The 13,652-nt window shown below is 45.4% G+C and overlaps 1 protein-coding gene across 3 annotated transcripts in view; it reads left to right on the forward strand.

Annotated features, from left to right (window-relative positions):
- Positions 1 to 13,652, forward strand: part of LDLRAD3 (low density lipoprotein receptor class A domain containing 3) — a 287,200-nt gene that overhangs the window by 124,321 nt on the left and 149,227 nt on the right. The gene's annotated exons all lie outside the window — the stretch shown is intronic.

Here is a 13,652-nt window from a genome sequence, read left to right on the forward strand (position 1 = left end):
TGAGTGGGTCCCACTCTTTCTGAGTTCCTTTTGCATTCTGGCCATTCCCCACGTATTAATTAAGCATCCACTGCTGGGCAGAAAGTGTCTGAAATGATAATAATAATAAATGGGAATAGTAATAATAGCTAATACTGTATAATAATGCTGGATAATCTGTAACACTCAATACTACATAACACTACATTTTATATTTTATAATACTGTATTTTATAGTGTAATAGCAAATAATAAGATGTAATGTATAAAACAATAGCAAATTTAGTATTAACTATCATAGCTAATACTTTGTTCCAGAAAAAGTGCCAAGTAATTATTACATTGTCTTATTTAATCCCCTCAACAACTGAGCAAGGTTGGTAGTGTTCATCTCTCTATTTCCTGATAAGGAAATTGAGGCACAGAGTGGGTAACCAACTTACCATAAATCATATGGCCAATAAGTGGTAGACACAACATTTAAACCCAGGCAGGCTGACATCTAACTGCTTAACTGCTGTAATTAACTTTTTTTTGAGACAGGATCTTGCTCTGTCACCCACGCTAGAGTGCATTGGTGCAATCTCAGCTCACTGCAGCCTCTGCCTCCTGGGCTGAAGCGATCCTCCCACCCCAGCCTCCAGAATAGCTAGGACTACAGGCGTGTGCCTGGCTAAATTTTTTTTCGTATTTTTTTTGTAGAGATAAGGTTTCACCATGTTGCTCAGGCTGATCTTGAACTCTGAGTTCAAGCAATCCACTCGTCTTGGCCTCCCAAAGTGCTGAGATTACATGTGAGAGCCACCACACCTAGCCATAATTAACTGTTGAAAGGCAAATGTTGATACAGCTTATGTTGTGCTTACCACATCTCATTGCAATCATCTGCTTATTGTCTCTTTTTCGTTCTCTTTCTCTTGGCCAGGTGTTTTTTTTAGCTAAGGGCCTCTTGCTAGCAGGAATCATTCTTGCAGCCCCCACACTTGGTTCTGTGTGTGGCATAAAGTGAGTTTGAGAATTAATGTTGGTGTAATGAATAACTGAAAGAGCAAAGCTCAGACTGTCTAAACACTACATTGATTTCCACCTCATTTTTCTCAGGACTAGCCATCTATGTGAAAAGCAATTTGTAGAACCATGAACTATGTTAGGGAAGGGAGGGCATTACTGAATCTCTACCAGATAGCAAGCATTTTGCTGTATTCTCTACATGCAAAATCTCATTTTATTTTCACAACAGTTTGGGAGTTCTATACCATCTTTATCTTCCTTTTACAGATGGGAACGCTGAGGCTGAGGGAAGTTAAGTGATTCATCCAAGATCTCAGTGATTACGTGGTGGAACTGAGGTGGAAACCTGGATGCTTCTTTTCTTTTCTTTTTGACAGAGTCTCACTCTGTCGCCCAGGCTGGAGTGCAGTGGCGCAATCTCAGCTCACTGCAATCACCGCCTCTTGGGTTCAAGCGATTCTCCTGCCTCAACCTCCCGAGTAGCTGGGACTACAGGCATGTGCCACCACACCCAGCTAATTTTTTGTATTTTTAGTAGAGATGGGGTTTCACCGTGTTAGCCAGGATGGTCTCGATCTCCTGATCTCGTGATCCACCCACCTCAGCCTCCCAAAGTGCTGGGATTACAGGCGTGAGCCACTGCGCCCAGCCCAGAAACCTAGATGCTTCTTATCTCTGAGTCCTTCTGACCTCTTAACCCTAGGCTGTAGACCTCCTCTTCTCAGCATAAAAGAGAAGAGTTTTGGAAAGAATTTTCTACGAGAGAATCTTGTGGCAAAGCTGTTTCAACTGGATGCCTTCTTTCTGTATTTATATTCCAGTTAGCATATGGTCTGTTGCTCTTTCACTCCCCAGTGTGTACGTCTGAAACAGCCAATATGTTATTTTAGGAAGAAATAATACATTGCAATATCTGATCAATAAAACTTGGAGTCTACTCCAGTAGTCATGTGGAGCTGAACTGTTGCAACAAGCAAAGGACTTTTTGCTCAAGCCATAAATTTTGCAAAGACTAGAATTCCAGGAGTGAGTTTGCTTTCTGGGCTGTTTGTCATCTGCCTTGGGACCACAATAAAGGAGCTCCCCCGTTTAGCCCCCAGATTTCCTGGAGAATCCAGGCAGATTACTTTTTAGAAGTCAGTTATTTTTACAAGGCCTTCTTTGCTTTCTTGTCCCCAACCATGAAGTCATTTTCAAAGGAACCACAGTTTGACCTTTTACCAAATGAGCTAGAGGACTGAATATATTAATAGCAGCAACATCAGATCGACCGCTTTTTGCAGTTTTTAGCTAGCAATGGCCACATGTCGGTTTTCACTTTGGGGAGCTGTGCATGTTGATTCAAATTATGTGAATTTTATACTTTGATTCTTTTCTAACATATACTTTTGATTAGCCCTTGTCATTCTCACATCTTTACAGTGAGCTGAATTGTAACTGGTTCATAGCACATTTTTTTATGAGAAATAGGGCTTTTTTTTTTAAATTAATGAAAAGATACCAGGTACTTTTGCGTATATGAGAAGTATGTTCATACTGACCTCCTTTCAGTTCCTCCTTTACCACATTGTTCTGCCTCCAGGCCTTTACACAGGCGGCTTGGAACATCTTTGATTCCACAATTCCACAAACACTAAAATTTCAAATGTGGCCTAGGTGTCTTCTATGTATTCTCATTCTTTGCAGTTGCGACACAGAGTTTGTGAATTAATATTAGTGGAATGAAAAACGGAATGAGTAAGGCCTCACGCTGTAAATATTATATTGCTTTTCCGCCTAGACCATGGCCGACCTCAGCTGAAACCGACCTTCCCCTGAGAAGTCTGTTCTGATGCCAGCCTCCTTCCTAGTTTGAGATTAAGCATCCTATAGCTCCCCCATCAGGGCACTATTTGCATTACATGCAGAGGCTCCTTTACCTGTCTGTCTTCCACTATCACAGAGAGAGCCTGTCAGCTTCGCTTTTGAATCCCCACACAACTAACTCAGCACCAGACAGGTAATAGAATGCTTAGGAATATTTTGATATTGGCCAAATAGGGGCAGATTATTTATTGCCTCTTTAATCCTATTTTCTGTTGGGCACAGGTAAATGTAAATCCTTACAAAGTAGACAGAACTGAATAAGTTTCAAAGCTCTGAAAAGGGCCTTTTTTGCTTGAACAAAAACCATTTGTATATGAGCCCACAGCTTTTGTGTGTGAAGCAGAATTTGTATCTTGCACACAAATGGGGAAGAAGAGAGCAGTGTTGAAATGGGGAAAGATCATAAAGAGGCCAGTTGTTTCCTTGTGGATATTCATCTCATGGTAACTCCTCTATCTGAGGTGTATTAGACTTGGCTTGAAGGAGTCATGGCCAGAGTAGGTCCCACATTGGCTGTGTAGCCATGATTCTTGGAGCGGCAGTAACATCAGGAAGAAAGGAATCATGAGGCCATTTGCTCTGTGGGTATAAGAAGGTGGTAGAATCGGTCAGAGTAGGATGTTCACATTTTAGTGCCCATTGAGATCCTTAGTGTGCTTAGTAAAAATGCAGATTCCCCTAGGGGAGAGACTCAGGAATCTGCATATTCACAAGCGTCCCTGGGGATCCTGCTGCAGGTGGATCACTGACTTGTTCTCTGCAACACTGCCCCAGAGGATGGGGAATTCTGGAGAAATACTGGCAAGTAGGACAGTCCTAAGAGCGAGAGCCTGCCCTTGCCCTTTGTCAAGGTCCTTAGTCAAAGGAGACCATGTAGCCCAGGAAAGTCAACTCAAGGAGCATCTCGCAGAAGGAGGATGCTGCATTTTTCCATGATTGCTGCAACCCAGGGAAACCAATTCCAGCAAAGATTGATGCCCTGTACCCGGTGCAAATTTAGAATGATAAAAAGAAGAGTCATGGTTTCCTTGACCAGACAGGAGTGTCCCCTACTTTGCAAAATAATGAAATACACAGATGTTAAAATGAAAAGAGACAGAGATGGATGGAGAATAATAGAGCGCAGCAGCAGTTAAGGAACAACTTAACAAAAATGCAGAAGAACCATGGGATGCTCTCAGCCTTTGTGCTTCTAGGAGCGTCATTGCCAACATGAGAGAATCAGCCCATCTTAGACAATCCTAGGCTGGAGGCTTTTCTCATAGCCGTCTGTGGCCAGAAGACAATACCAGTTCCTCAGGGAGGAGGCAGTCAACAGTCAAAAGGATACCAAAATGTAAAACATGCATATCCTTTAACCTAGCAGTTAAACCTTCACGAGATAATATACAAGTGGGAAAAATAATATATGTATCTGGCTGTGCATTATTTATTGAAAACACCCCAAATGTCCATCAGTAACGGGATTTATGGGTACATAGACACAGTAAAGTTACCCTTAGCCATTAAAAATGATGATATGTACCAGTAGTTATTGACAAGAAAAGTTGTCACAATATATTATGTAGCAAAAACAGGTTTCAGAACAGCATATATTTTAAGGGTGCATTTAAGTAAAATTGCATGCTCGGATTTCTGCCTATTAATTCAGTCAGTAATTATTGAGTAGTCGGTGTGCCTGGCACTTCTCTGGGCATTGGAGATACACAGTGAACAAGACAGTGGCCCTTTGCTATTGGAAGTGTGGTACCTGGAGCCAGCAGCATCGCCTGGGAGCTTGTTAGGAATGCAGGACCCCAGGCTCCACCCCAGACCCACTGCATTTTAACAAGGTCCTGGGGCAATCCATTTGCACACACTAGTTTTTGAGACCATGATGTAAGAGCATGTTTACCAAAATGTCCACAGAATACTTCCCCACGTGGTGGCAATTTGTTATAAATTTTACATCTGTCTTTGTATGTTTCTCCATGGTTTGACTTTTTCACAGTGAGCTATGTCTTGTGTTTATAAAAGCAAGGGTGGTGATATTGTGGAACAGCTCCTCATTCATTGGGCTCTCTCAGCCACATACTGGCAGGATCCTGGGGCAGGAGTGGGAGGTGAGCAGGGGTTGAAGGTGAGTAGCTGTTGCTCATTTGGCCAACCACAGAGGTCTAGAAGAGAGATCCTGGAGACCCACAGCTACAGCAGGAGCTGTTGCCATAGCCTGAGAGATGCAGCAGGTCTGATTAGCTGACTTCATGGCTGTTCTGGTGGAACAGAGAGGCTTCCACATTGCAGCCTCTGTCCAGCTCTTTTGTATGATTGCTGCCTGGGAAGAGTCTGGGGAGGTGGCCAGAGACAGCAAGCCCATGCTGAAGTTTCCATCATCCTCCCGGACCTTGAGCAGCCCTGAGCCCTTCCCAGGCAGATTGGGAGCTACAGGCATGATGTCTGGGGAAGAGCCTTCTATACAAGGCCTGGAAAGTTCTGCTCCTGTGGGAGAAGGGCTTTTTCTTGGGAGTCTCTCCTGTACCTGTCCCAGATGAGGGGTTTGATCAGGTATGGCTCTAGGGTACCCTGCCTAAAGTGTAGTGTAGTTAAAAGAAGCTGGACTCAAGAGCAGAAGAACTGGACTATAGACCAGTCTGACCCTAAATAGCTATGTGACTTTGGGCAAGTCCAGTTGCCTCTTTGGGCCTCAGTTTTGTCATCTGTGGAACGTGAGAATTAGTTACTGAGTGCACCTATGTGGACTGCCTGTGTGCCCCAGCACACAGTCTTTGTCCTTAGGATATCACAACCTGGAGACACTGGAATGCCTCCTGGCCCCCTCTAGTTCTCACGTGGACCCCAAATATGGGTCCCAGGACTGTCTCTGATTTATGACCTGGTTGTCACTGGCCTCTGGTGAAATGGGAAAAATAAAGACATCTAGTGAACATGTAGCTATAAAGTTTCTACCCTTTCAGGGTGGAGAGTTCTTTACTCTGAGACTTTGCCTTCCTGTATTTCGGATGCTAAGGCAGCTGTTTATTTAGGGTATTAGTAAGTAGAGCTCATTGCTGGTGTTTTTGTAAGTCTTAGTGTAAAATAAAAAGTTGGCAATTGTATTAGTCTTTCCTCCACTCTCATCTACTTTTTTTATTTTTTATTTTGCTGATCTGTGAATTCCAGGACTGTGGGAAGTAGGCTCTAAAAAGTGGGGACATGACTTAGATCAGGAAATAAACCCAACTCACAGGAGACCCTTGGTCCCCATCTTCCTGCTAATGAAAGCTACCGCTTTGAAAAGTTTGTGGACCAGATCCTTGAAAAGTGGTGAATTCAAGTATTCAATGGAGTAGAGTCACCCTGTCTGCCTTTGTCAGGGCTACTTTAAAGACAGGCAGGGTCAGTCTTTCGCCTTCTGTCGGGCGCTGCTGAGTTCTACGAGGAAATCTCCCCTTTGTGAAAATAGGGGGTGAGAGAGGGACAGTCGGGGCCTTGCCCAGGACCCCCCTTCCCCACAGCCCTGTAGCAAGTCATGCAGGCAGGGAGCAGCTGACAGCTGTTGTCTGGGATAGGCTTCTCTCTGCCCCTGCCAGGCACTCGGCTGGTTGCCTGTGATCTGCTTTGCAGGCATGTGATGATGCAAATGTAAATCATAACAGGACAGGCTTCCCTGACATAAATAGCAACTGAGCATGCTGACCAGGCAGGAAGTCTCATTAGTAATTCCTGAAAAGGGTGCAAGGGCAGGGCCAAAGAGCTGGTTAATTGAATGATGGCTAATCCATTTATAATTATTCATATTTTCACTCTTTTCTCTTTCTCCCATAAAACCTAGTCCTCTGGAGCTGGGCCGGTCCTTAGAGAAATCTAAGGAGGCGGCAGAGCAGCTGTGCCATGGGAAAGATTTGAACCTTGACTTTGTTTATTAGCAGTGTCAAGTTACTTCACTTCTGGACCTCAGTTTTCTTATCTGTAAAATGTTTTTTTGTGTGTGTGTGAGAACTTAAAGAAAAAGATATCTGTGAAACAGAGCGCAATGCTTAGCTCATACTAAGCATTCAGAAAATGCTAGCCATGTTCTCCGGCCTCACTCTTTCCTTTTATAGGTTCATTTGGACATTACGCAAATATTTATGAGGCACATGGTGTAGGCACTGTATGGTGCAGCTCCTTTAAAAATGGTAAATGAAAGTATGCAAATGAGTGTACGTTCTTGGAGGCTGGAAGGCAGAGGCATTAGCCAAACAGCTTAATACAAAACTGGGGAGACCAAGTAGTGATGTGTCCTGTGAAGGGAAAGAAAAGAAGGCTGAGGGTTAGAGCGACTAAGGGTGGGAGTGTAGGTTCTACTGCAGATAGTGCAATGATTCAAGAGACTGAGTAAGATGGAGGAGTGAGCCATGCTGAGCCCTGGGAAAAAGACATTCCAGGCAGTGGGAACAGAGAGTGCAAAGGCCCTGAGGTGGGAATATGCTGGCTGGGCTTGAGAAGGAACAAGGAAGCCTGTGTAGTTAAGATTTCCAAGATGGGAAGATCTTCATGGCCTTCATGAGAAAGCCTGGAATTGGAGAGCAGCATGATGACTCTAGGTTTTATTCTAATGTAATGGGAAGGCAGTGACGTTCTTACTAGAGGAGTGATGTGCTGAGGCTTGAGGAAACACTCTCAGCGTAGATGGCAAAGCCTATAAGCATTCTTCCCTCATCCCTCAAAAGGTGATCAGAACCAGACTGGCTGATCAAGGACCGTGTGTCAGAAGCTTGAACCTGTCTGGAAGGACACGATGGCTGGAGAGCTGGCAGAGGGGCAAACCTGACCCTGGAAAATGGAACTCCTCTGCTCTTCCGTTACTGTAGACTTTCCCAGCAGAAGCTAAAATGCCCATCTGTGCAGAAAAAGCATTAACGCAGCAGGCCTGACTGCTGCCCTTTGAAAAGTCTGCTTGGAACATTGGCCCTTGGCTGGCATCTGGGAACCTAAATTTCAGTAGGTTTCCCATTGCCCAACTGTTAATGGTGGTTCACTGTGCCTAAACTGGCTGTGCAGACAGTGTAGTTGATGCTGTTTTTCTGCTGGAAGTCTGGAAATTTGGTGTACCGAGAATGCCTGTGTGACCAGCCTCTCATAAAAACCGTGAGCACTGAGCCTCTAATGAGCTACCCTGGTGGATGACATTTCACACATGTTGTCAACAACTTGTTGCTGGAGGAATTAAGCACATCCTGTGTGTCTACCCTGGAAGAATACTTGTGAAAGCTTGAGCCTGGTTTCCTGTGACTTCATTTCATATACCTTTTTCCTTGGCCTTTTTATCCTTTCACTGTAAGAAATCTTAGCTTTGATTATATGCCAAGTCCTGGAAGTTAGCCTAGTGAATCATTGAATCTGTGTGGGCTTGGGGACCCCTGACACAGCATCTTATATGAAGGGACTGTAGTGTTGGTGTATCTCATTACTGATGATGTTGACCATGGTCCCTTGGCTGAGATGGTATCTACCAAGTTTCTCCACTGTCAAGTTACTATTTTTTTCTTTGTAATTAATAACATATTGCGGAAGATACTTTGACACTGTGCATATCCTATTTCTCCTCAAGTGTTTATTTTCTAATTTTAGCATCCATTGCCAGATCTTGCCTGTAACAGTTATTACAATAGTGTCTGCTTCGTGGTGACTTTCTGTTTCCTGCACCTCTTCTACATTTATTAATGAGAAGTCTTCAATAAGGAAGAACTTTCCTTTCTCCCCCTTTTACTTACTTATTCAACAATTTTTGGTATCAGTCTCAGGTACTAGATCCTTATTTTGTTGGCCTCAGATATTTATTTTATTCTCTGTGTCATAATCTGATACCGTTGTTGATTTTGTTGCTTGGATGGTTCTAGCTTTGGCTATTGGGAACTTCAGGTTAACTTCTGTGTCCTTTTGACATGCCCCCATGATATTTGAACACTTATTTACTTTATTTTGACACTTCTGGCAACAGAAGATACTCTGGGTTCATCTTGTTTGTATATTCTTCCTGGAATCAACTATTTCTCCAAGGAGGTTGGTTCTCTTTGCTGGATAATGGTATTTAGAAACCAAGATCTGGGTGCTAGGTGTGCTTATTGTTGTTGAGATGTACTGCTTCTAGTCTTCTCTCAGCAGACAGAGCTAGGAAATGTATGTATGTGCATTATCCCATACATACCCACAAGTCAATATTTATTTTTGTCTGTCCGTCCGTCCATCCATCCATCCATCCATCCATCCATCCATCCATCCTGTCTGTCTAATTTTTAAAGACCTTGAGTTCATACTGGTGACCTCCAATTCCTTCAAATTTCCATTGGAAATTTTGGTTCAGTTTCAATGAACCAAAGCCTCAGGATTCACTTTAGCCTTCTCACTGTCTTTTTTTTTTGAGATGAGTCTCTCTCTGTCGCCCAGGCTGGAGTGCAGTGGCACAATCTCGGCTCACTGCAACCTCCGCCTCCCGGGTTCAAGCAGTTCTCTGCCTCAGCCTCCTGAGTGGCTGGGACTAAAGGTGCCTGCCACCACGCCCGGCTAATTTTTTTGTATATGTAGTAGAGACGAGGTTTCACCATCTTAGCCAGGCTGGTCTTGAACTCCTGACCTTGTGATCCACCCACCTCGGCCTCCCAAAGTGCTGGGATTACAGGCGTCAGCCAACGCGCCTGGCCTAGCCTTCCGACTTTCTTTATTGCAACTTCTTTCTCTGACAGAAATCTTACAATATATTTACATATTTGTTCACCCCTAGTGCACCCAGAAGACAGTTTCAGAATTGATGACCCATACCCTTGGGAGAAACAAATATGACTAGTGTACAGTATTGTAGATTTTTTTTTTCTTTAGCTTTATGGAATCTAGTCAACATACTGTTTTCCTGAGTTACTTAGGCTGGTTCTTTTCTTCCCCATCCCCTTCAGTGTGGTGGTGTTATTTACTAGTAATACAGTTATGTTTAGTTGTTATTGTTTATATTTCATTTTGAGTTTTCCCCACATGTGATTGATTTTAAGTGTTTATTTTTGGGGTATATAAAATACTACCATAGTTCTAACACTGCTCTGAGTATATTTACACAAGTATATGTTAAGTCAGATAGATATACTCGGAGAAATGTGTAACCTTCTTATCCTGTTATCTTGTCTGATATCAGTTCCCCATGTTTTTTCACTCCTTTCCCACTCACGCCCTGTAGATAACCAATCTCTTTAGTTTCTGGTTTATCCTCCTGTATTTCTTTTGCACAGATAAGCCAATACATGTATGTTTTCTTATACCCCTTCTCTTCTTATATGGAGGGCAGCAAAGTACTGTTACGGGATCTTTGGGGTATCACTTTGCCAACTGGAAATTTCTGTGGCCAGGGACACCTTTGCCCAAGTTTTGCTCTGGCCTGCTGGACTTCTCTGCCTACTTGACCTGGCAGGCAGCGTTCGGCTCCCACTACCAGCCTAGATCCCATACCTGCCAAGGGCAAGCCAGTTGCAGAAAAGTGAGGGTTGTGTGAGCGAGCGTGGAGTTCAGCCACTGCACAGCCAGATATGCCAGCTGTGGTGGGGCAGGCAGCTCCAGGCACCAGCATGGGTGCCAGCTCCCTGCAAGGCTGCAGGTGGACCAGGCATACCATAAGCAGCTTCCATGGCTGACACTGGGGAATGCAGTGTGGTGCCCAGAAGCTTGGAGACTCCAGCAACCACAGAGCCCTAAAGAGGGTATCACAACCCTGGCTTGGGGTTGCTCCTAGGTCTGGGCTCCCCAAAGGGCCACAGCTCTTCTCTTCCTTCTTCTCTCCTCTTGTCTCCTGCAACATGGTGGGCAAACAGCATGTTTCAGCCCTGTTATAGCTCTTTTAGCCTTGCCATTCAGTGAGTCCCTAGTTCTTGTCCTGCATCCGGGAAGAATGAGGTACGCAGACAAGTGGAGGGTGAGCAAGACAAAGGGGAACTTTATTGAGTAATAGAACAGCTCAGAGGAGACTCACAGTGGGCAGCTCCTCTCCATAGCCAGGGTATCTTGATGAGTGTTCAGCTCTCAGCAGAGAGAGTAGCTCCTCTCTGCGGCTTGTCCTGTTGTCTCCTCAAGTCTGGCTGAGTCCAGAGTTTTTATGGGCCTCAGAGGGGAGGAAGTGCATGCTGATTAATCCATGGGCAGGCCTGGAAAAGTTCCCACTCCAGTCTGCGGGACCCACAGCCTGGCCCTCAGGCCTCAGGCCTTCCCTGGCTTGAAGATTAGGCTTCACCTGGGACCTACCCCTTCCGCCTAGGAGCATGTCTGCCTCCTGCTGCCTTTCATGGTGCCCAGGTTTGTACCAAGGGGCACCTGCAGGGCAGTGCCAAGCTGTCTTCAGCACCCCCTTGGTCTCCCTCCCATGTTTGTCTTCACCCAAAGTCCGGAGGCGGCTGAAGTGGCAGGGGACTTGTGTGTCAGTGCTGCCCTGAGCATCCGCACATCCGGCTGGGTTGCAACAGTTCCCAGGCTCAGCCTCAACTTTGCTCCATGATCTGAGTGGGTGCTGACAGCAGGGAGAGGCCAGGGAGCTGGAGCAGACACCTCTGAGCCTGTGGGAGTAAGGGGGGCCCAGGGAGTACAGAGATGTCTGCATCTGCAGCTGCAATTTGGGTGGCTGCAGCCATGCCCAGAAGGGTGAGACTCCTGCCTGCTCTATGCTTCTGCTGACACTGTAGAGTGTGGCACTGCCCTGGGCCCAGCTCTGCCTCAGTGCCCCTCTCTGCCTGCCTCTCCATGACCGACCACACTGCTTCCCTACCAGCGGATGATTCAGCTTGGCCCCGTCACAGTGGCTCCCAGGGTGGCGGGCAAGGTGCAGGTGGTACGGCAGCCCCAGTCAACCCCACACAAATGAACCTGACGCTTCCAGGGCCAGTCCCATAAGTCCCAGCTGTGCCATCAGCTGGGTGCTCGCAGGCCCCTGGGATACAGCAGAGAGCGAGGTTAAGACTGTGGCAGAGGCTTCAGGTCTGGGAGCGGATCCTACCAGGCCGTGTGAGGGTGGGGTTTTTGGCTCCCTCAGGGACGCAGGGCACAGGGGACCTACTGCCGCCACTGCTGCTCCTGCAGCCGCTCCTGCTTCCACAGCTCACGCTTCCTCACTGCAGCTAGTGTGATGGCAGCGGCCACTCTGAACAGCCCACTGCTGCCATCAGTACTATAGATACTCTTTTCTACTTTACTTTTTTGACTTATCAGTATGTCCTAGAAATCACTTCATACCAGTTTATAGAGACCTTTCATAATAAGCTTTCTAAACTTTGGTCATCAGACAAAAATTTCTGTCAGCCCAAGGATCAGTTTTTAAATTCTATGAACTTAGTGATGATGATGATGATGAGGATGAGGATGATGATAAATAGCATAAGCATTACCATTAATTGAGCATCTACTGTATTCCATGCTCTATACTGTTTTGTATAGATTATCTCACTTAATCTTTACTAGAGCCCAAGGAAGTAGATATTACCTCCAATTTACTGATAAGTGCTGTGGATACAACTGGTTGGGGCTGATGTCGTGGGTGTGAAAGAATACCAAGACAGTCATAGGTAAAGAAAGGCAGATTTGTTAGCGAAAGTACAAAAATATGTTGCATGGGTGCAAGAGGCAGCACAGCAGCGAAGGGGCTATCTGCAAAGCCGCAGGGGCTGGAGGAAAGTTTTATAGGGTCATGCTAGACTAGGGGCCTACTTGTGGTACGAGGTATTTAATGAAAGGATGTTGGGCCAGTGGGTTTGTGATTAGCCATTTCTTGGAACAATTGTTCTCCCCGACTTGGGCCCTCTTACTTGTTGTTGCTTACTTATCAGGATGCCACAGTAAGGAAACTGAAGTCCAGCAAAATTTAGAAACTTGCCCAAAGTCATAAAAAATAGAGTTGGAATTTGAACCCAGGACTGTCCGGAGTTTATGCTTTGAGAAGAGTACACCAGTACCATGACAGAAGTTCCAAGGTGAAACAAAGCCACATGGGTTTTTGAAACCTGGAACATTTCAGGCCTTAAAACCCTGATGATTGTGGGTTGGCTGTTGCCAAAGTCAGCATGTTACAGACAGCAAGAACATGGAGGTAATTTATTGCCTGTTTGTTTCAAAGAAATGGCCCTTCCTTCTTGGAGGACCATGGGTCCTGCCTCTAAGACAGGAGACAAGAGGGATGCTACATAGGGCCTGCTACCTGGGATGTAGCAATAGATCTCATCTTACATCTCCTAATCGCAAGCCAGAGCACCAGAACCATTAACGGGAGAGTACATTACCCCACAGGGCTGTTTGGTTTAGCAGGACACTCAGTCAAGCCCAAGTTACAGCAGTTTCTGCTAAAACTGTTTGTACAGCATGAGTGGAAGAAGAATTTATTTGGAGCAGGAGTCTGGCTTCTGTTGTGAAAAGTGACAGCCTCTGGCAGAGAGAGAGGCAATGCTGTTGAGTTGGTTGAGATCAGGGCTTCTGGAATCTGCATGCCGGGCCTCACCCGGTGCTTGATTTTCCAGCTGTGTGACCTTGGGCAAGTCACTTCATCTCTCAAAGCGCATTTATGAAGTGGTGATAAGAACCATACTCATTTGTTTGGGGCTCCCAAGACCACCCCAGATTCAGTGATTTGCCAGGAGGATTCACAGGACTCAGTATATGATCATACTCATGGCTGTGATTAATTACAGCAAAGGGATACAAAGCAAAATCAACACAGGTGAAAGACGAATGGAATAAAGTCCAGAGGAAACCAGGTTGAGGCTTCCAAGAGTCCTCTCCCAGTTGAGTCCAAAGGATGCACTAATTCCCCTAGCAAT

Source organism: Pan paniscus, chromosome 9 (assembly GCF_029289425.2).
Source record: "Pan paniscus chromosome 9, NHGRI_mPanPan1-v2.0_pri, whole genome shotgun sequence".
NCBI lineage: Eukaryota > Metazoa > Chordata > Mammalia > Primates > Hominidae > Pan > Pan paniscus.